Below are 19949 nucleotides of genomic sequence, written 5' to 3'. Positions count from 1 at the left end.
TAGGAACCAGATAAGATTTCAACAGGGATTTCCCATAGAAAAGCCTCAACCTGACCCCCTCCAAACACCCCGTCCCCGTCCCTGTCCCCTTCCAACAGGCCCATCTCCTCCGGATCCCCCCACTGCACCATATCCCTGGACCACTGAAGGGCCCTGTCCCCTCCAGATATCCCCTCCCAAGGGGTCCCCTCCAGATCCCCCAGCCCCCCACATCCCTGGCCCCATCCCCTCCAGATCCCCCAGCCCCCCACATCCCTGGCCCCATCCCCTCCAGATCCCCCAGCCCCCCAATACGCCTGGACCCCTCCAATGGGCCCTGTCCCCTCCAGATATCCCCTCCCAAGGGGTCCCCTCCAGATCCCCCAGCCCCCACATCCCTGGCCCCATCCCCTCCAGATCCCCCAGCCCCCCACATCCCTGGCCCCATCCCCTCCAGATCCCCCAGCCCCCCAATACGCCTGGACCCCTCCAATGGGCCCTGTCCCCTCCAGATATCCCCTCCCAAGGGGTCCCCTCCAGATCCCCCAGCCCCCACATCCCTGGCCCCATCCCCTCCAGATCCCCCAGCCCCCCACATCCCTGGCCCCATCCCCTCCAGATCCCACAGCCCCCCAATACGCCTGGACCCCTCCAATGGGCCCTGTCCCCTCCAGATCCCACTGCCTGCCCCCCACTGCCCTGGACCCCTCCGACCATCCCCACCCACAAATCCCCGGGCGCCTCCAACGGTCCTGTCTCTTCCAGACCGCCCCCGTCCAGCTCTCCCGACTCCCGCCTGGCGAGTCCCCTCTGGGCCGGGGCCTGGGCCCGCCCCGCTGGCGTCTCCCCAGGCCGGCGCCGGGCCGGGGGAGGAGGACGAGGACGGGTCCGGGGCCGGAGACGGAGGCGGGGGCTGGGGAGGGCGGGGCGGATGCGCCGCCGCCGCGCAGAGCAGCAGCAGCAGCAGCAGCAGCCGCCGAGCCCGGCCCCGCAGCGGAGCCAGCGAGCGCAAGCGGCGGGCGGAAGGAGGCGGCGGGTGAGTGCGGCGGCGGCGGCGCTGAGCTGGGCCCGGCCCGGCCCGCTCCGCTCGGGGCACTCCCCGCTGCACCGGGGCCCAGCCGCCCTCCTGCCGCGAGGCCCGGCCCCGGGGAGAGGAGGAGCCGTCACTCCCGGGCCGGCTCGCCTCGCCTCGCCGGCAGAGGGGCCGGGGGGCCCGGGGGCAGGGCTGGGGGGCCCTAGGCGGACTGCCCCCCCTCCCCCAGCCAGGGGGAGCCAGCGCCGTGAGGGGCACGGCCGGTCACCACCCCCCCCCCCGCCGGGCCCGGCAGGGTAACTGGGGGACACGGCCCCTGTCGAGGGCAGCGGGGTGATCCAGGGACACGCCCGGGGGTGCCCCCCTTGGCGCTGTGGCAGTGCTTGCCCTGGGGGCGCAAAGAGTGTGTGTGGGGGGGCACTGGCTCCCCCCCAGCCCTGCAGGAGGAGGGTGTGGGGTGCCTGCCCCCAGGGTAAAACAGGGGCGGGCAAGGGACCCTCAGGGTGAAGGGGGCGCCTGGGACGGGCCTGGCAGGTTCCCCCTGGAGGGGCAGGCGCTGGCACTGGCACTAGGAGGCAGGGCAGGGCAGGGATGTGTGTGGGGCACCGGCCCGAGGAAGGGTTGTGTGGTGCTTCCCTGGGGTAGGGCGTGGGGATGGGCGCTGGGCATGGGCCTCCCATCCGCCTGGTTGGAGCTGAATGTGGCCGGTGTATTTGGGGTGGCCCCGACCCTGTGTTGGCAGTGCCCAGGCCTAGCAGTCTAGTTCTGTGCGTTCCCTGAGTTACTGCCCCCAGCCACTCTCCCGTACCCGACCTAGACCCACCTAAGGCATACTAGTGTCATGGCAAAGGGGGAAGTGAAACCAGGAATTCCCCAGTGTCTCTCAGACCTCCAGAGGAAGGGAAAATCCATGCTGCACTTACCTATTTTGGGGCTGCGGGGGTGATAGGTTGTCTGGCAACCTGGCGTACCCACCTCCTTCCTGGACTCTTTATCGCTTCCTGTTGCCTTTTCAGTAGTGATACGTTCAGTGTTGCAGTAGCAGAAACTCTCCCCAGGTTGTGTAATTGGCCTGAGAAAATCCCAAGTTTTTTTGTTGTTGTTTTTTTTAACTGATCACTGCAGTCTGGGGTGTTTCTCAGTCGTAGAGGGGCTTTACAGCCCAGAACTGAAGAGGGAGCCAAGGTACCCCAAGTTGAAGGAGCAGACCATCTCATTGCTCCCAAAGGCCTAGCAAGAGGACATAAAAAGCTGTTGTGGTTCTCGTCCCTGGGCCTTGAAGGTAACTTGGGGCTAATATATGAGACAAGGCGTAGGTGGTCTGTGTGGGAAAGATCTATTTGAAGTGGATGATACTTGGATTTGGGTGTCTGAATGTTAGATTCGTAGTCAGTTTATTTTCTTGTCCCTGTTGCCCTGAATTTGAAGGGGAAAGTTTGGGACCGGACCCTGAGACAGTTTGTAAACTATTCTCCAGTATGGGTTTGAAGTTTTCTGTAGCCCTAGAACAAAAGAACAGAAAACTGTTACCTGAATTATTAAGGCCTTCAGAGCAACATGCTAGCTTCAGATTGCTATTTTGGGCAGTGGGTGAAGGGGGAAAAGAGCATCTTCTTTTCTTTTTTCATTTGCACGGTCATGTCTTTATAGCGCTTCCTATTTTGAAACATTTTCTTACATTTCCTTTGGAAACATCACTTTTCTGGAGATGTCATTTCAGGGAGGATCTTGTTCTCTCCCTGGCTTGTGCCATTCTATTTAAACATGAGGGTGAAGGGGGTTGTTTCTATTCTGTAAGTTATGGCTCAGCAAGTCTGGGTTGTATATCACGTCAAAGAATATCTTTCAAGGGCTGCTTTCATTACTGATAGCTAAATTCTGACTTGTAGGACTCTTTCAGAATCTTTTTCTTGGCTAACTTTGGGCACATACATAGAATAGCATGTACCTCTGCTTGGCACCAAAACTTCTAAACATCACATGATTTATTGGGCATGGGTTATGTTGCATTATCTACATCACTCTAAAACTGTTAAAATAGGGAGTTGACTACCACAAGAATCACCAATATAGTAGTTTTTCCAGTAATTTTTAGTATATTCAGCAGAAAAACTACTATACGTCTCCATACACCGTCAAATTTAATTTTTTTTCCACTCCACAGAGCTGCAAAAATTATCCACATTGAAGGCACACTGTTGAGGTCTAAATCCAGTGAGTATTTTTGTGTTCAGGAAATTTGACAAAACCTAATAGCTGTAGTAAGATTGCCAATATATATTTTTAAATGTAATTGCAGATCATTTTGAGTTCGAGTTTAAATATTTCTTTGCAGTGTTTGTAACCAAACATTGCAGTCTTGTGTTAATGCCTGAGAACCAGAAATTGAAATTGACTAGAAACAAAAATGAAACTGACTTGTCATATACTGGGATAAACTGCCAGCAGTAAACAAATACCACAGGTAATGAATACCTTAAAAAAATTATTTCATTTTCAATAATCTGCAAATGTGGCACCACAACTTTTTGTTTGTGTTTGTATTTGTTAAATTGCTTTTAAATATAGTGATAGTTTGCAATTTTGGCTTTGTGAATTGTTCACTGTCTAAAATGTGGCGCTAAATGTGTTTGAACTTTAGCGGTATCAAATAATCTAACTTGTGTTACTTGAGGAAGGTCAGGGTTGAATTGTCAACTGCCCTATTTTGATCTATAATATTTTGAAAAATCTCTCCTTCTTTGTTAATGGAAAGCACTTGATTATTTATCCAGTTGACCATGGAAGACTCTTCAGGAGGTGAAATATGTTTAGTATGGATGTTTCAGAAATTGTGAGACAAGAAGGACTGAAGTCACTAAGTAACAGATTAATAATAAAAAAACTCTGTACCATTATGTTGTTTCTGTGAGTTTAAGTGAAGGAAATTTACAGCAGAACAGGCTAGTTTTTGCAGTATCTGTAACTTTTTAATTTATACACAGCTAATGTGCACACCATCTCCGAAGTATGAAATACTTTCTGATTATTCTGACATCATTATCATGTTGCTATAGTGACTTCATTACACTGGGAATGCCATGTTCACGTCCTGTTGCTATGGAAAACATCAGTGTTATAAATAAAAATATTTGAGTCTATTCATAGCTGTGACAGATAAAAATGCCATCGTTTTAATATGACATGGTTGCCTTAAGAGTGACAGTGTATTTTAACAAAACTTTTCTTGTGCAGAGTTATGAACTAGGGAATTGATATTTCAAGTTTCTAACAGCTTGTCCCTTAGACATCCCATCTATTGCTTTTGATAGCAGGGGTTATGAAACACTAGCTGCAGAAATCAAAAAGAGAATGCATGTGTAGTTTTTAAGGTGGAGCTGAGACAGGAAGTGCTGTGTTTTCACATACTGAGTCTAAAAACAATCTATTTTCATACACAGTATTTTCATCAAAGCATGACACACAGGGACAAGGGGGAATACTGGTGTTCTATCAGACTAAGATCATCAACAGTAAAGTGATTTAGCCTTTTATTTTCATAGCTATTTCCCATGGCATTTATAAATTTAGGGTAGCTGAATCTAAAAGCTTGTAACTGAACTACATTAAACCAGGGGCTACATAAAACGCAAAACTTCTATAGCATTTAGTAGACCCACTTGGTATTTGGAGAGCAAAGGTTATGTTGGGTTTGAGGGCTCAAATTAAACCAAATACACAATATGTAGTTGTTTCTTGGCTTCAGTTTGGTGGTGTTTAGATCAGGTATCTTTTGGTCAGATTTTTGAGAAGAGCACGTGCTGAACAGGGCATGATTTACTAGCACAGTGTAGTTCCAGTGACCTGTTAATGTTTTCATTTGGAGACTGGTGCTTATACAGTATGTCAGAATAGTTTAGAATTGAAACCAAAGGCTTCAAATATACAGCTATATGTAGACTATTTTGTGGTGTTTTTGATGCATCTTCACCTAACAGGAGGAGGGCATTACAGGTATAACTAAAGAACTTAAATTTAGTTAGATGGCATTAATATAACGTGAGCATACTATAATGTCTAAGTCTTAACGGTACGTTGAAACACAGTCTTCGTGAATAATGAAGCCTAAAAATTAGTATGTACTAATATAGCACAGTAGTATTTCTGTCCTGTACTAAGTCCACATGTAGAGTACTTGATGTGTTATCTGGAAAGTAAATGTATTCAGTGCAATTTTACATATATTTTTAAATTGATCTAGAAATAGGCTCACTCTTTTCCAGAAATGTTGTCTCTAGTTTTATACAACATTAAGTAATCAATCACTAATTTAATTGTTTAAAGAAAAATCTTAGTATCTTGGTTTTAAGAAATATGTCTCTATTTTTAGTGAAGCAGGAAGTGAATCTTTTGAACATATATAAAATTTGGGATGCTGTTTGCGCAGATACCTACTTACAACTCAGAATTGTTCCCAGTCCTACAATCTGATCCATCATGTGCCGTGAAGCCCTATTGAAGACAATTCACTGGCTCTCTGCATGGGTGCATGGGTCCACTTGTGGATCTGATTGCAGGACTGGGACTCAAGTGAATAAATATAGTGTTTTTTAGATTATTATTAATATAGAGGGTCTCTGCATTTATTCATGTTCCTTGTGTTTTCTAATGTGAGGTGGCATGAACTTCAATTTTCCTTAAGCACTTGTGGTGACTTTGTATATATTGGGTTCTACAAGAAGTGGGCTTTGGAGATAGGTAACTCGAGTCAACTGATCCCAGGGTTGTATCTGGATAGATGATAGTTTTTTCATTGTAGGCATACTTGCATTTGTAAAGGGAAGTTAGCTGGCTTTTTTTCTCACTAGAGTGCAGTTTGTTGAAGTCTCTTTATGCTAAGCTAAATGGTAGATACTGACTTTTTTTCCACTCTGCTTAAAATTTTTTCTTTTCCTTCTGTTGAAGACAACTTGTCTAGTAGCCTATACTGAGATAACGGTTTAGCTGTAGTTGCATGTGTTCTTGTAGCAGTTATGTTTTTAGTGTTGATTTGATATGCCAGTAAAATAGGTATTTTATTAGTTAAGAATGCAGTTGTCCAAATGCAGAATAAACTCATGACCTTTATGTTCATATGGTTTAGCTTAAATGAAATGTTTATCATTATTTAATAGAAGGGTAAGAAATAAAGCACAACTGTAGTGAACCCTTCTCTGTATGGGAGTGTATAGTGAACCTTATGATTCTTAGTTAACTTTTGGTTTAATTAGCCAACTGTGTACATAACTTGTGAAAGCTTCTGATCCTGGGAACGACACTCTTTGGGCAAGTCTGTACTACAAAATTAAACCAACCTAAGTTACGTCAACTTACAGCCACTGCAGTAATTAAATAGCTTTTGCATGTTCACATTACACTCCTTGTCTCGGCGGTGCATGTCCTCACCAGGAGCACTTGCACTGATTTATTTAACTGTCAGTGTGGGGCATTGTGGGACAGCTTCTGAAAGGCAGCAACAGTCAGTGTTAAGCAATGCAATGTCTACCTAACTACATCAATGAGAGCACTGCACCTCTTGCGGAGGTGGAGTTATTAAGTTGGTGAAGTGGGCGAGTTGCATCGGTGGGAGTGACGTTTTAGTGTAGATGCTTACAGAGTTAGATTGACGTAAGCTGCCTTACATCGACCTAACTCTGTAGTGTGTACCAGGCCCTTGTGTGCATGCTCCTCTTCCCCCTCCCTCTCCCATCCCACCAACTACCATAAATAAGGGTGTCACAAGCTGGAAAGAAAACTGAATCTTACCCATCTACCATGTTTGATCCAATCTTCCTATGTTCAGCTGCCATACCCAGAGAAGTTATTTATTTTTATTTATTTATTGTCATAGCTCATGTGGGTGGCAACCAAGCTTTGAGAATATTTCATTAATTTGCTAAACTACCATTTTGGCTCAGTAATGCCAATTAATTTCCTAAAAGCCCACACTTCAAATGAGTTTGTATTATTTCCTCATACAGTAAGTGCAGTGCGGACAAAGAATGAAGGGTCTCTTTATGTAAAGATATACCATGGAATGGGAATATAGCGTTATCAGCTTTTTGCTGATATTGGATATGATTGAAAATGTAATATGCTTTCTGCTGCTAACTGCAAATATAATGAAGCTCATTGTATTTCAAATAGAGCATAAAACATTGTGCAAGATGAATTTTTAAATCATGCACATGTGACACACACTACTGATAAATCCCCATGATTTTGACTAGATCAGCCCAATAGAAGGGAAATAATTTTGTGTAGTGTTTTCAAGCATGGTTGAGTTCTTAAATCTATACAATTAGAAACAATCAACTTGTTCCCCCTTCTTCACACTTGGACAACAAGAACAGAAGTTGTCATTAAGTCATAGACCACAACTCCTTTATTTTCTTATCTTGTTGAGTTTTTATTTTTGAGTAAATTTAGAATTTTTTAGTTTAGGGGACATGAAATAATCTTATTGCACATCCATTAGATTTGCTAGTGTATCTTCTTTTCCATTTTAAGTTGAAATAACGGATGTCAGAATGGCTAGATCATTTCTTGAGTTTCAGGGTTAATTTTGGAAGAAAAATAAAAGTATCCTTGGGCATATAAGCAGTTACTGCAGAAATGGTTGCTCATTTGGATGTCGTTTAATGTTTCAAGCTTTGAGCATCAAATTATTTTAATTAGAGAAAACAAAATACCCAGTTGAGGTTTGTTCTTCTGGTGACCCTTCCCTTACGATTTAAGTGGAGGTTCTCACGATCTGAGCTTGGCCTGTGCCCAGTTATGGTCCTAAAGATCCCCCTACTCCTTCATTCGGGGGCCTTTATTTGTTTTTCTTCCACCCTTTCTTTGAATGCTAACATGTGTTCCCATGGAAAATCCTAAGTGCTGGTGGATGGAAGCACTTTTGCAGGGAGCTACCTTTTCCACAACATTTCTGGACTCTGACTCCAAGACTTGAGAGTGAAACCAATGTAGTTCCATTGACTGAGGTTAACTCAGTAACATAGGCCCAATGCCCCACTTCTGCAGTACTGTGGTAAAACACCATGCTTGGTAAAAACTGTGAAGATGTCCCTGAACATGTCTAATTCTGTCCTTCCTAATTAGATTTGCATAGTTCATCCTTTATGAATTTTACCAAGGGGATTACTTTCTATAGTTTGATCTTAATTTATCTATTCTATAAAGGTTGTTTTTCTAATCCCCCGGCCCCCCCAGCAACATATAATAGGTTGTGTTTGTCTGATCAATTTAAGTTTCTAAAAAAAAAAAAAAAAAAAAAGTTGATGTAAAAAGGGACATGTAATATATTGCTTCCACAGGTACCATGTGAAATATCATGTTTACTAGTCCAAATAGTATTCGTTGTTATAATGTAAGACTTCCAGGATAAAACCTGGTTATAGTATATAAATTGTGTTGTCCCAATTCTGTGTCAGAGAGAATTGCCTGCATTTGGGGAAAAAAACCTACAAGATTAAATGGCATTAATCTAAGATGTAAGGCCCTAGATGAATATGTTTTGAATTGATTTGATCATGTTTTTCCTAATAACTGTCTAAGCAGGCCACAACAGAGAATCTTCACAGGTCAGATGCGATTTGTTATAGAGAAATGGTTCTGAGGGGTTATAGCTGGAAACTTGTTTTCTGTGTATATTGCCTGGCGTGTGCTAAAAACAACCTTTCATACTAAACCTGATTTGGTAGATAAAGCAGATAGCTAATTACTTTATGACCAGTTTACCTTGTAGCATTGGAAACTGAGAATATTTGACAAGTCATTAAAGGAGTTTATACATGATTGGTTTAGGTAGACTCTTAAAAGCATCTTATTCAAAAATCTCCAGGCAGTTGTGGATGCTTGACAAATGGCTTTCCTCCCTAGCTCTCTCCACTCCAATTAAACTAAGATGCAGTTGCATAGACCTATATTTTCAAAAGTAACTAGTGACTTTGGGAGCCCAAACTGAGACATCTTCAAGTTGTCTGATTTTACAGATAATGCTCAGCATCTGCTCCCTTAAAGCTAGGCTCCTTCAAGGCGTTTGAAGTTGGGCCCTCAAAAATTACTAGTTAATTTGAAAATTTAGGCCGTAGATCTTACATTTTCAGTTTATTCAAACAGTATAAAACTATTTAGTATGTTGTTATGACTACCATGACAATCACAGGACTTTCACTGTTGCTGGTTGACTCCATTTATCTGAAGAGTCCTGTTTTATGGAGGTGGAAGGGGGTAGAGGGCCAGGCCGTTCTCATAGACAAACTACTACCTCTTGGGTACTGAGGTTGGGCTGCACTTCTCCCATCAGGGCAGATGACTTATTTTATTGTTCCCATATCGCAGGCTTCTGAAACCACTTTGGTGTCACATTGCTCTAAGGACAATTTCTGTACAGCCAGCAAAACTGCTCTGTTGGTGGTCTAGTAGGACTTTATAATTCTCTGTCCATGAATATCAGTATAGTAGAACTCAAATGCCTTGTTATCAGCTGACAGGTCACCATGGTATGCTGGTGGCTGAGGCAGACGGAAGGTGGGGGAGATGGCTAGAGCATCTATGGCCAAAGTCTCAGGCTGAGTGTGACTAATTACAATGTTTCTGTTTATCTCATGCTGTGACTAGCTGGGTTGAAAAGCTGAGGCTCTTCCCTTCCACTGTTGCATCCAGAAGATTCTGGTCTGTGGGTTTAGACTGAGTGGGGGATGGTTGGGCAGATGGTTGCTGTCTGCAATCTTTGGAAGCACAGCATTGCTCACCATGAGGAGTCTTTGTTTTATGTTGAGGATAAGATCAATTAGATCAGACGGAGCTTTTAGCGTCTATGGAGAGCAGGGGCTTCACTGCTTGGCTTTCAGTTGATATTACTGTAGTAGTGGGGCATGGGGTCCCAAGCTTCCGCCTTGGAGTTGGGTCCATGTCTCTGGTGGTTGATAAGAACCTTATGGAAGGCTGACAAGCCCATTATTAGAGGACTGTCAGTGCTTCCCGAAGTCACTGATAATCTGGTTAATGATTGCCTCTTCTCTAATCTCCTTTTATGGAGGGGTGTGAGAAGGTTGAATAGAAGGTGGTGGTAAAACTTCTCCTGTTCTAGGGTATAGCTGACCGGCTGCTGGTAACTGATGTTTCTTGCTGATGCACATAATATCTGTGTTCCAGGTGCTAATTCCTGTTCATTTCAGGGGCAGTATAAAATCATAGTTTAATCTGTCACATCTTTAAATGGGTCAGACCTTGGTTTCTTAGAGACTGCCTTTCCCCACATGATACCATGGTAGTTAAGGCTATCTGACACACACGCTAGCTAATGCATTTAACATGAAGAGACTTTGGGTAGGTTGGATTTTTAGGGAGGAGTCCTTGACTGTTACATTTGTAACTTGCACTGGTTTGACAGAAACTTTTTGTTTACCTTTAAAGCTCATTGCCAGGCTCATTTTGCAATGGTGTATGTGGGTGGGTAAAGGGCTGAAGTGGAGAGTTGGCTTATTTTTGGTCAGTAATCATTTTGTTTTGGTTTAGCTTTATTGGTCTTTGCAGCTAAGGAGAAACAGAACCTACCCTGGAAACAGTGAAAAATAACTATACAAAATGCTGTCAAATGCGCAGAGAGAACAGATTGGAAACATGAGGCATGGGATATACATTCCTTGCTAGCTTTTTTCTGTTACAGTAATTTTAGGATTTGTACCTAAATGAGGTACAAAACCTGCAGAGAAACTTGTGCCTTTCATGTCCCTATAACACCACAGAGTAGTCTGCCTATTTATTGGATCAGCCCTTTACTTTGTGTTTAATGTTGTGTCTAATCTACCTAGACAATTTAATCTTTCTAGGTTTTTATACTGCACTCATCACTGTGTTAATGGGTGCCATAGGCAGATTTAAAATATTGACTCTTCCTGTAGGGTGAGGGTAAGATCATTTGTATATAGGGTAATTGACTAACCTTTTCTTTCTAAAAATGAATTTGACTGACCTGCTTTTAGGTCCTTCTTAAATCTAAAGCCCAACTCTGTTCTGTATTACTGTGTGAATCCAGAGTGCCTCCACTGAAGTCAGTTTTCAACTGAGGTCAAGTTCAGTTCTTATCTGAAGTCAGTGGAATATTTCCAGTTGGCACTGGTATAAGTGAGAGCTTAATCTGTTTTTTTTTTTTTTGAAAAGTGACCTTTTGAATCCCTGACACACAAATAAGATCTGCACTGCAAAGAATTACTCCATTAACCTGAGAGATGGTTAATGACAGACTTCTTTAATTATTAGTCAGGTGCATATCATTTACAATTTTTAATAAGTTAAAATGAATCTTTGCTAAATCATTTTTGCAACTGAATGTGCAAGCTGCTTAGCCTAATTAAGTGAGGCCTTCAGTGGTGATTTACATTAGGTGAATTGTAGTCTGTGTGTTTCTAGGCTTAACTCAATGTGTGTAAAATGCTTTGAGATCCTTGGATAAAAGGCAGCACAAATGAACAAACCCTTATTATTATTATTAGGTCTTATTATTAGACTACAGTGAAACATTTCTGTGTATCGATGCTGCCTACCTCTACTCGGAGCAATAATAGCTTGTCTTTTACTTTACTGCTTTCATAAGAGGACACTACTAAAAGAGAAAGGAAGTTTTTGAGTCTGGGTCTTGCACTACTCAGTCCTTTGTTCGCATGGAAAATGGATTACCCTTATGGAGTCTGTCTAGGTGTTTATATTGTACTTATCCTCATATGTGAGCACATAGCATACATATGATTTTGGGGCCTGATCATTTGTTTTTTTGTTTTGTTTTTTTCAATAAGCAGAGCTTGTATTGCTTTACCGGCATTTCAGCTCTGTTATCTTGTAGTTAATGCCCAATGCGTTAGCATAATTATATCATTTTAAAAAACAGCCATTGTCTTTTACATTTTCTGATGCATTTGAGGACTGCAGCTATGGTTAAATCCTTAATCAGTTGCCGAACTCACTTCGGGAACTTTGTGGCTTTGCTGTGTCTACGTTGCCTGCAGAAGCTCATACTTGGCAAAAGTGGTTCTGTGTTAACACAGTCATTTGTGTTACTTGCATTTCATGCTCCTAAAGGGGGCAGTTGCTGAAAGGATCATAGCGACGGATGTAATATGCCTGAAGCAGATCTATGTAATTGCATCATTTTAAATAAGACTGTTGAATGCGTATGCAGCTTCAGTGTTTAATATATGTGTTGAGGGACTGGAATGAGTGAGTGAATAGTAGTTAATTGTTACTGTTGTGTCAAATGCTGTTGGAGGGGACTACATTCTGGAAATTTGTTACACCTAGTAGCAGTTACTGTGTTTGTCAATCAGCCACATTGCATAACCATTTGCGGCTTGTGAGAGTACTACAGGAGAACACGCCAGTTGTATTTAATTTTTGAGTGGCTGAAATCGCAGATTAGAGGCTTGCTGGAATGTTTGTTTTTTTGTTAAAGTATTTGTTGGATCCAAAGATATCACCCATGTTAAATGTTGTCAGAATTAGAACATATACATTTGTCACTTACATTGCAATATTGCATATGTTCTAAATGTCACACCGCCTGATTTTTCCAGAGGTCCTCAGAGACTCATAGACTCCAAGGTCAGAAGGGGCCAATATGATCATCTAGTCTGACGTCCTGCATGAGGCAGGCCACAGAATCTCACCCACCCACTCCTGTAATAAACCTCTGACCTATGACTGAGTTATTAAAGTCCTTAAATCATGATTTAAAGACTTTAAGGTACAGAGAATCCACCAGCAAGTGAGCCATGCCCCATGCTACAGAGGAAGGGGAAAAATCCTCAGGGCCTCTGCCAATCTGCTCTGGGGGAAAATTCCTTCCCAACCCCAAATATGGCGACCAGCTAAACCCTGAGCATGTAGGCAAGATTCACCATCCAGACACCAAAGAGAGAATTCTCTGTAGTAACTCAGAATCCACCCAGCTAACATCCCTTCACAGGCCATTGGGCATATCTACCACCAGTAGTCAAAGATCAATCAATTGCCAAGCTAGGCTTTCCCATCATACCATCCACTCCATAAATTTATCAAGCTCAGCTTTGAAGCCAGCGAGGTTTTTTGTCCCCACTGCTCCCCTTGGAAGGCTGTTCCAGAACTTCACTCCTCTGATGGTTAGAAACCTACGTCTAATTTCAAGTCTAAACTTCCTGATGGCCAGTTTATATCCATTAGTTCTTGTGTCCACATTGGTGCTGAACTTAAATAATTCCTCTCCCTCCCTGGTATTTATCCCTCTGATGTATTTATAGAGAGCAAACGTATCTCCACTCAGCTTTCTTTTGGTTAGGTTAAACAAGCCAAGCTCTTTGAGTCTCCTCTCATAAGGCAGGTTTTCCATTCCGCGGATCATCCTAGTAGCCCTTCTCTGCACCTCTTCCAGTTTGAATTCATCTTTCTTAAACATGGGAGACCAGAACTGCACACAGTATTCCAGATGAGGTCTCACCTGCACCTTGTATAACGGTACTAACACCTCCCTGTCTCTTCTGGAAATACCTCGTCTGATGCATCCAAAGACCACATTAGCTTTTTTCACAGTCACATCACATTGGCAGCTCATAGTCATCCTATGATCAACCAGTATGCCCAGGTCCTTCTCCTCCTCTGTCACTTCCAACTGATGCGTCCCCAGTTTATAGCAGAAATTCTTATTTAGTCCCTAGATGCATGACCTTGCACTTTCCACTATTAAATTTCATCCTATTTCTATTACTCTAGTTTACAAGGTCATCCAGATCTTCCTGTATGATATCCTGATCCTTCTCTACATTGGCAATACCTCCCAGCTTTGTGTCATCCTCAAACTTTATTAGCACATTCCCACTTTTTGTGCCAAGATCAGAAACCAAAAGGTTAAATAAGATTGGTCCCAAGACTGATCCCTGAGGAACTCCACTAGTAACCTCTATCCAGCCTGACAGTTCACCTTTCAGTATGACTCATTGTAGTCTCCCCTTTAACCAGTTCCTTATCCACCTTTCAATTTTCATAATTAATCCCCACCTTTTCCAATTTAACTAATAATTCCCCATGTGGAACCGTATCAAATGCCTTACTGAAATCTAGGTAAATTAGATCCACTGCATTCCCTTTGTCTAAAAAATCTGTTATCTTCTCAAAAAAGGAGATCAGGTTGGTTTGGCACGATCTACCTTTTGTAAAGCCATGTTGTATTGTGTCCCAATTATTGTTAATCTCGATGTCCTTAACTACTTTCTCTTTCAAAATTTTTTCCAAGACCTTGCAAACTACTGAGGTCAAACTTAACAGGCTGGTAGTTATGCGGATCGCTTTTTTTCCTTTTCTTAAAAATAGGAACTATGGTAGCAATTCTCCAGTCATATAGTACAGCCACTGAGTTTACAGATTCCTTAAAAATCCTTGCTAATGGGCTTGCAATTTCATGTGCTAGTTCCTTTAATATTCTTGGATGGAGATTATCCAGCCCCCCCAATTTAGTCCCATTAAACTGTTCGAGTTTGACTTCTATATCAGATGTGGTAATGTCTACCTCCATATCATCATTCCCATTAGGCACCCTACTACTATCCCCAAGATCATCATTAGCCTCATTAAAAACGGAGGCAAAGTTCTGAACACCCACAGCTCCCATTCACCTCAGTTGGAGTTTTGGGTACTCAGTGGTTCAGGAAACCAGGCTGTGATGAGCTCTGCTGTTTCATGTGGTTGACGTGGATGGTGTCATGTACCTTTTGGGATAAATTACTTGAAAATAGAGCTTACAGTGGAGTGTTGACTAAGTTAGGAAGGCCTGCGTGGGAAGAGGAGGAGATGAGCTCAATTTATTGAATTAACTTCAAATGGGCCCTTCTCCGTGTGTCCCTTTTTATAGCATTCTCTTCTCTAATGTGAATACATTTGGAGGTTTAGGGAGAGGATGATCAGACAAACCCTATAGTTACAGACAACTGACATCCAAGGTAGTATAATATATGCCACCTGCCATGAAGTGTAAGTGCATGCAATAGTTAAAGGTAAAATAGTCCACTGTGTAATTTGTAGTACAATTTAGTTTTCTTTTCAAGCCCTAATAGGTCTTGAAATCAGTCCGTGTCAGGGACACTTTAGCATGGTTATCATGGAACTTGATCCATTATTGTCAGGTGTTGAATATTCTTCTTGGTTACTATGCCTGAAGGTATGTGTAGATGCATATAAATAAATAACATGCTTTTGGTTGTTTTGGGTTGTAGCTTTATTTTGACACTAATTGTAATTGGCAATAACTGAAAAATAATGTAGGTCAGATTAAAGCTGCAGCTTGCAGGTGCTAGCTGTCCCAGATTGCATGTTCACATGGAACATTTATGCAAATAATCAGGCTCTTAACCTAACTGAAAATGTCTTATAAGGTTATTACAGTCCATATGTAGTAAAAAAATCATTTTTGGGAATGTCATTGAAACCTATCTGATGGCCAGTGTGTGCTCTAAGAAGGTATTGTCTCAGAATGGTGCAGGTGCTGATTGTGTATGGCTTTTTTTACTGCAGTTTCTGTGTTTTGTATGTACTGTCCTGTATTGTTTAAAGTTGACTATAAACATAAGATGAAGCACTAGTCAATTTAATACTGAAATTAGTTGAGCTTTGTAATTTGTAGAGGAACTGAATGTGATGTTAGTGGACATCAGGGCCTCTGGGTGCTACCTCAGTAAAAATAAGTCATGTACGTGGAGCTTGAAGGCTGAAACTTAGTTTATTGTGGTTGATGCTATCATTTTATTGCCAAACTAGTTGTAATGTGAACTGCATCTATATGGATTGAGGGTTGAAAAAATCCTTTTCAAAACAACTCCATGGTCTACAGAGTCTCAAATTACAATTTTACATTTGTTAAGTGATTCATGAAAATATGATTTAATGGACGTTTTAATTTTGAAAGTTTAGTGGGGAAGATTAAAATGTCTCCTAAGAGCGGTGCAAATTAAGGATATTGTAGATACTGACAATTAACACAGAAATTAAAATCTTGTGTACTCCAAAGGACTGATAGATGTACAAAACTGAGAATCTCCAGGACATATATTGAACAAGCGTTTTAAGCTGTGAGCTCTTTTTGGAATGCAGCAAGCATCTCATGTACTAAAACTGGTGAGAATATCCTTTTCTAGTTGCTTGTGATTTGTCATGTAGAGAGACTTTTTTCTTCTTTTTTGGCTTTAGTTTGCCTCAGTCATGTTTAACCTCTCTTTAAATTACTGCTGTGTCATTATTGGAGATGCTTTTAATTCCATCTTGGAGAGTTGATGAGCAGGGGAGTATTTCTGGAATCAGTGCCACTGCTGCTTAGACGGTCCATGGATTAGTTGGTGTCTGATTATTGATGCCTTCTCCATTTCCTATATGTTAAAGTCAGTGTCATCTTTTGAAACCAGATGGCCCACAAGATTTTTTTTTTTTTTTGAACAGCTGTATAATGGTTTGCTATTTCTGTTGAAATGAGTCTTGATCTTTTTAGAAGCTAAAGCTGACTACAAAACTGTGTTCAACTATAGGAAGCTTTTTTCCTCTTTGGGGAAGGGTGCCAGATTCATTTCCCTAAGAAGGTTTAGGGGTGGACTGCCAAGGTTGTTTTGTCCACTTAAGCCTGTCAGCTTTGGAAAGATTTAAATCTTTAATAGAATCTGGCAAGAGGTCTAAAACTCACTGTGAAAGTAATGGTACTCCTTTTTAGAACGTCTAAGGACTGTGTTGTAGGACCTTCTGCTGCCCAAGAAGGACTGAATGTGATTCTCTTCATAGAGCTGTCAAAAACATGAATACTCCTTCAGTTAAAATTATCATGGAAGGAAGAATCTCAGTTTTGTCATGAAAAAAATTCAACAGTTTTCCAGCCAACTCTAGCCCAGCAATGTGGTTCCAAGACTGGACAGAGGGGTACGTACGAGTAATTTAGCACCCTTTTTCTCCCTGTGACCTAACCTGTTTTCCCAGCAAATGTTCTGAGTCCCTGCAAATCAAAAGCTAATGTTGTTGTCCTTACTCGGCAAAATTCTCTTCGAAGTCACTGGGAGTCTTTCCTGAGTAAAGATAGCAGGGTTTGGCCCAAGAAAGCAAGAGACCAACCTTAAAAATTCCTCAGTCACTTGCATGGTAGTGCAATGACATGGCCAGTTTTAAAGGGCAGGACAGTCTTGGGTGCAACTTGCTATGTGATCTCGAGACCGTCTCTTTAACATCTCAATTCCTTAGTTTCCCCGTCTGTATATCCACTTTTAATTAGTTGTTTGCAAAAGTGCTGTATAAGTGTTGAATCATATTGTCATTAAGCATGGAAACCACCTGGTCTGTCTGTCTTTTACTTTTATAAAAGAAGATCTTAGTTATTTTAGGGGTTAAAGTAATCCTGTTGCTTTGCAGTGGGGAGTGTTTTGCTTGAGGGTGTTGCCAGTATCTTTTGTGGGGAGGTAGGCAATTTGGAGATATTTACTTCACTTAGTCACATGCAAAATGTTCATATATCTATGTCCAGCCTAAAGTGGGTGTGCCAAATAAAGCCATGGCCACATGCCCTGCACAGAACATCAACTTGAGTTAAACTTTCAAATTCATGCTCCTGTATGAAGATCTGTGTAAAGTTTAGGTTACAAGCAAAAATAAACTTGGTCTCCTCCTAGCCTTCATTCATGCATACCACACGATTGCCACCACACAGTTGGCAATGTCTGCTGAAGAGAGGTCGGTCCAAGACTAGACTATCATGGGCGTTGGTTCACAAGAATGGAGGTGCATTAGATCGATGTGAGGGAGTTACGTCCTACCTGCCCACAATGTACCTGGCTATCTCCAACATTCATGAGCCTCATACTGACTCACTGACAGAATGTGGGGTGTGATGAATAGTCTTCGAATTACCAAAGCCCTTTATTAAGATGATGTATTTGAGTTTTACCTAAAGCTTCCATAGTTTGTGCTTTGAGCAAAATAGGTAGTCTAAAAGCAGACTTGAAAGATTTTGGAGCACTGTACCCAGCAGATAATTAAGACAAACTTTGCACTGCTTGTTGAGAGTTTCAGGGGAAAATAGAGCTTTTTATGCTCAGTATAGATGTTGCTATTTTGATATTTTAACAACCTGTTCAGCAAACTTGTGTATGTGTTTTCAGTGCCTGTTGGTACTGGAATGAAGTATGTATGTGGTTTTCTCCTTAGGCTCCGGGAATAGTGCTAAATGACAGAGATAAATAATAAAGGATTTAGCAGGCATACTAGATGCTCTCACTTGCAATAAAATGAAGTTATTAAAACTGCTATATTTTCTGTGGTGTAATTAACTTACTGCAAGTCAGACTCCTGTGAAATCTGAGTTGCTCTTGGTATTTAGTGGAAGCATTTGAAGACATGCATCTTTGCTTAGGAATAGATTTATTTTAGCATCACATGTTGTTTTTATTAAGGGTTTCTTCTTCTGAAATGGATGCTCATCACCCAAGGCACTGACATATAAACTGGTGCACATAAAATTGTTTGACCATAGTGGATGTTTCCATTTAACAATGATAGTTAGAAAAGACATTTAATTAGCCCTCATGCATAAAAGGTAGAGATAGTTTTGTTGCTTATGAGTTACATGTAGACTAAACTTGGAAGTGCGTTTTAAGACAGTGAGAACCTGTAGACTTACATATGCAAACATGACCTTTAGAGCAGACTTGGTCGTTAAATTAAATGTATATACACAAGCTGATTATTACAGCTTCAGCTATTCAAGGAATCTTAGTATTTTCTGGAATTTAGTTTGTAATCTTGCAGACACTGTATTAGAGTTAAAGGCTGAATATTTTTCCCCTCCCTCTTATGTAAAGCACATTTAAATGTTAAATGTGTTTTGCAGTTTGTCAGTTATAGATACGTTACTTTTTGTAACCAACTTAAATCTGTGACCTTTTTAAAAAGAAAATTTCTTTAAAAAAGATCTTATTAGGGAGGTTATTCTGCTACCCTCAGAACTAAAGGATTCATTGTTGAAAAGCAGTTAGGGGCAAACCCTAACACCCCCATTGGCATGGGAAAGTGGCTGCTGAATCTGTGTAATTGTGGGTCTAACAGCATCCCCACACCTACATGTTGGGCACAGGAATACACAACAGCTCTGTGGTGGGCAAAGGGTGCTGTCCTCCTTGCCTTGTGTTCTGGCTTCTTAGCTTCTTTCCTTTTTCTTCGCTCTGTCTATCTTGGGAACTTACAGGCACCCCCTCCTCCCCCCCGCCCACTTACCATAGTATTTATGTACCTTACAATCGTTAATGTATTTATCCTCACAACATCCTGGTGAGGGTGAGAAGCGCTCACATTTTACAGATGGGGATTGGAGGCCCAGAGAGACTATGGACTTGTTTATCTTAAAAAGTTTACAGTTAAAATGGTACAACTCTTAATGTGGATGCAGATACATTGGTATACAGGTGTCTTATAATGGTAGAGTTTCTTCCATTGCAAAGGGAATAACTACACCAATATGTCACCTTTATACTCATGTAACTGCACCTACACTAGGGCTTTTACTGGGGTAACTGTTTTGGTTTTAAAAAGAGCAACAACATATCCCCTAACGATGTATATATTTAAAAAGCATAATTCTAAGAAATAGTTGTCTATTTAAAGGCCTGTTTTAAAGTCCAATTTGGTTTTCACTCTGTGCAGATTGGAGGTGGTTTTTTACAGGGGATATTTTAATTGCCTTCAAATTCACATTGGGAAAGTATTAGTTTTTTTAAAATAAACTTTATATTGAATTAGTGCTGTGAATTTTTTTCTTGTAGGTTAAGTGATCTGAAATAAGTAAAGCAGTTACTATTTGAAAAATGTCCAGTGCATACTGGTTATTTTTCATAGGCCTTTAAATAAAAAACTACTTACTAGAATTATG

General features: G+C 41.6%; 1 protein-coding gene across 4 annotated transcripts in view; it reads left to right on the top strand.

Moving 5' to 3' along the window:
* Positions 1–859: 859 nt before the first annotated feature.
* RAP1A (RAP1A, member of RAS oncogene family) overlaps positions 860–19949 on the top strand; it is a 64414-nt gene continuing 45324 nt past the window's right edge. Inside the window, exons 1-3 of one of the 4 annotated variants that reach the window (XM_067558811.1) lie at positions 860–1015; positions 2138–2294; positions 3177–3226. The gene's annotated coding sequence lies outside the window, so the exon portion shown is untranslated. The remainder of the gene's footprint in view (positions 1016–2137; positions 2295–3176; positions 3227–19949) is intronic. The other 3 variants (XM_067558809.1, XM_067558813.1, XM_067558810.1) reach the window with 3 other exon arrangements.

Source organism: Emydura macquarii, unplaced genomic scaffold (genome assembly GCF_026122565.2).
Source record: "Emydura macquarii macquarii isolate MOO-44397 ecotype Brisbane River unplaced genomic scaffold, CSIRO-AGI_Emac_v2 contig_2184, whole genome shotgun sequence".
Taxonomy (NCBI): Eukaryota; Metazoa; Chordata; order Testudines; family Chelidae; genus Emydura; species Emydura macquarii.
Note: the sequence above shows the minus strand (reverse complement) of the source record. Positions and strands in the feature narration are given on the sequence as shown.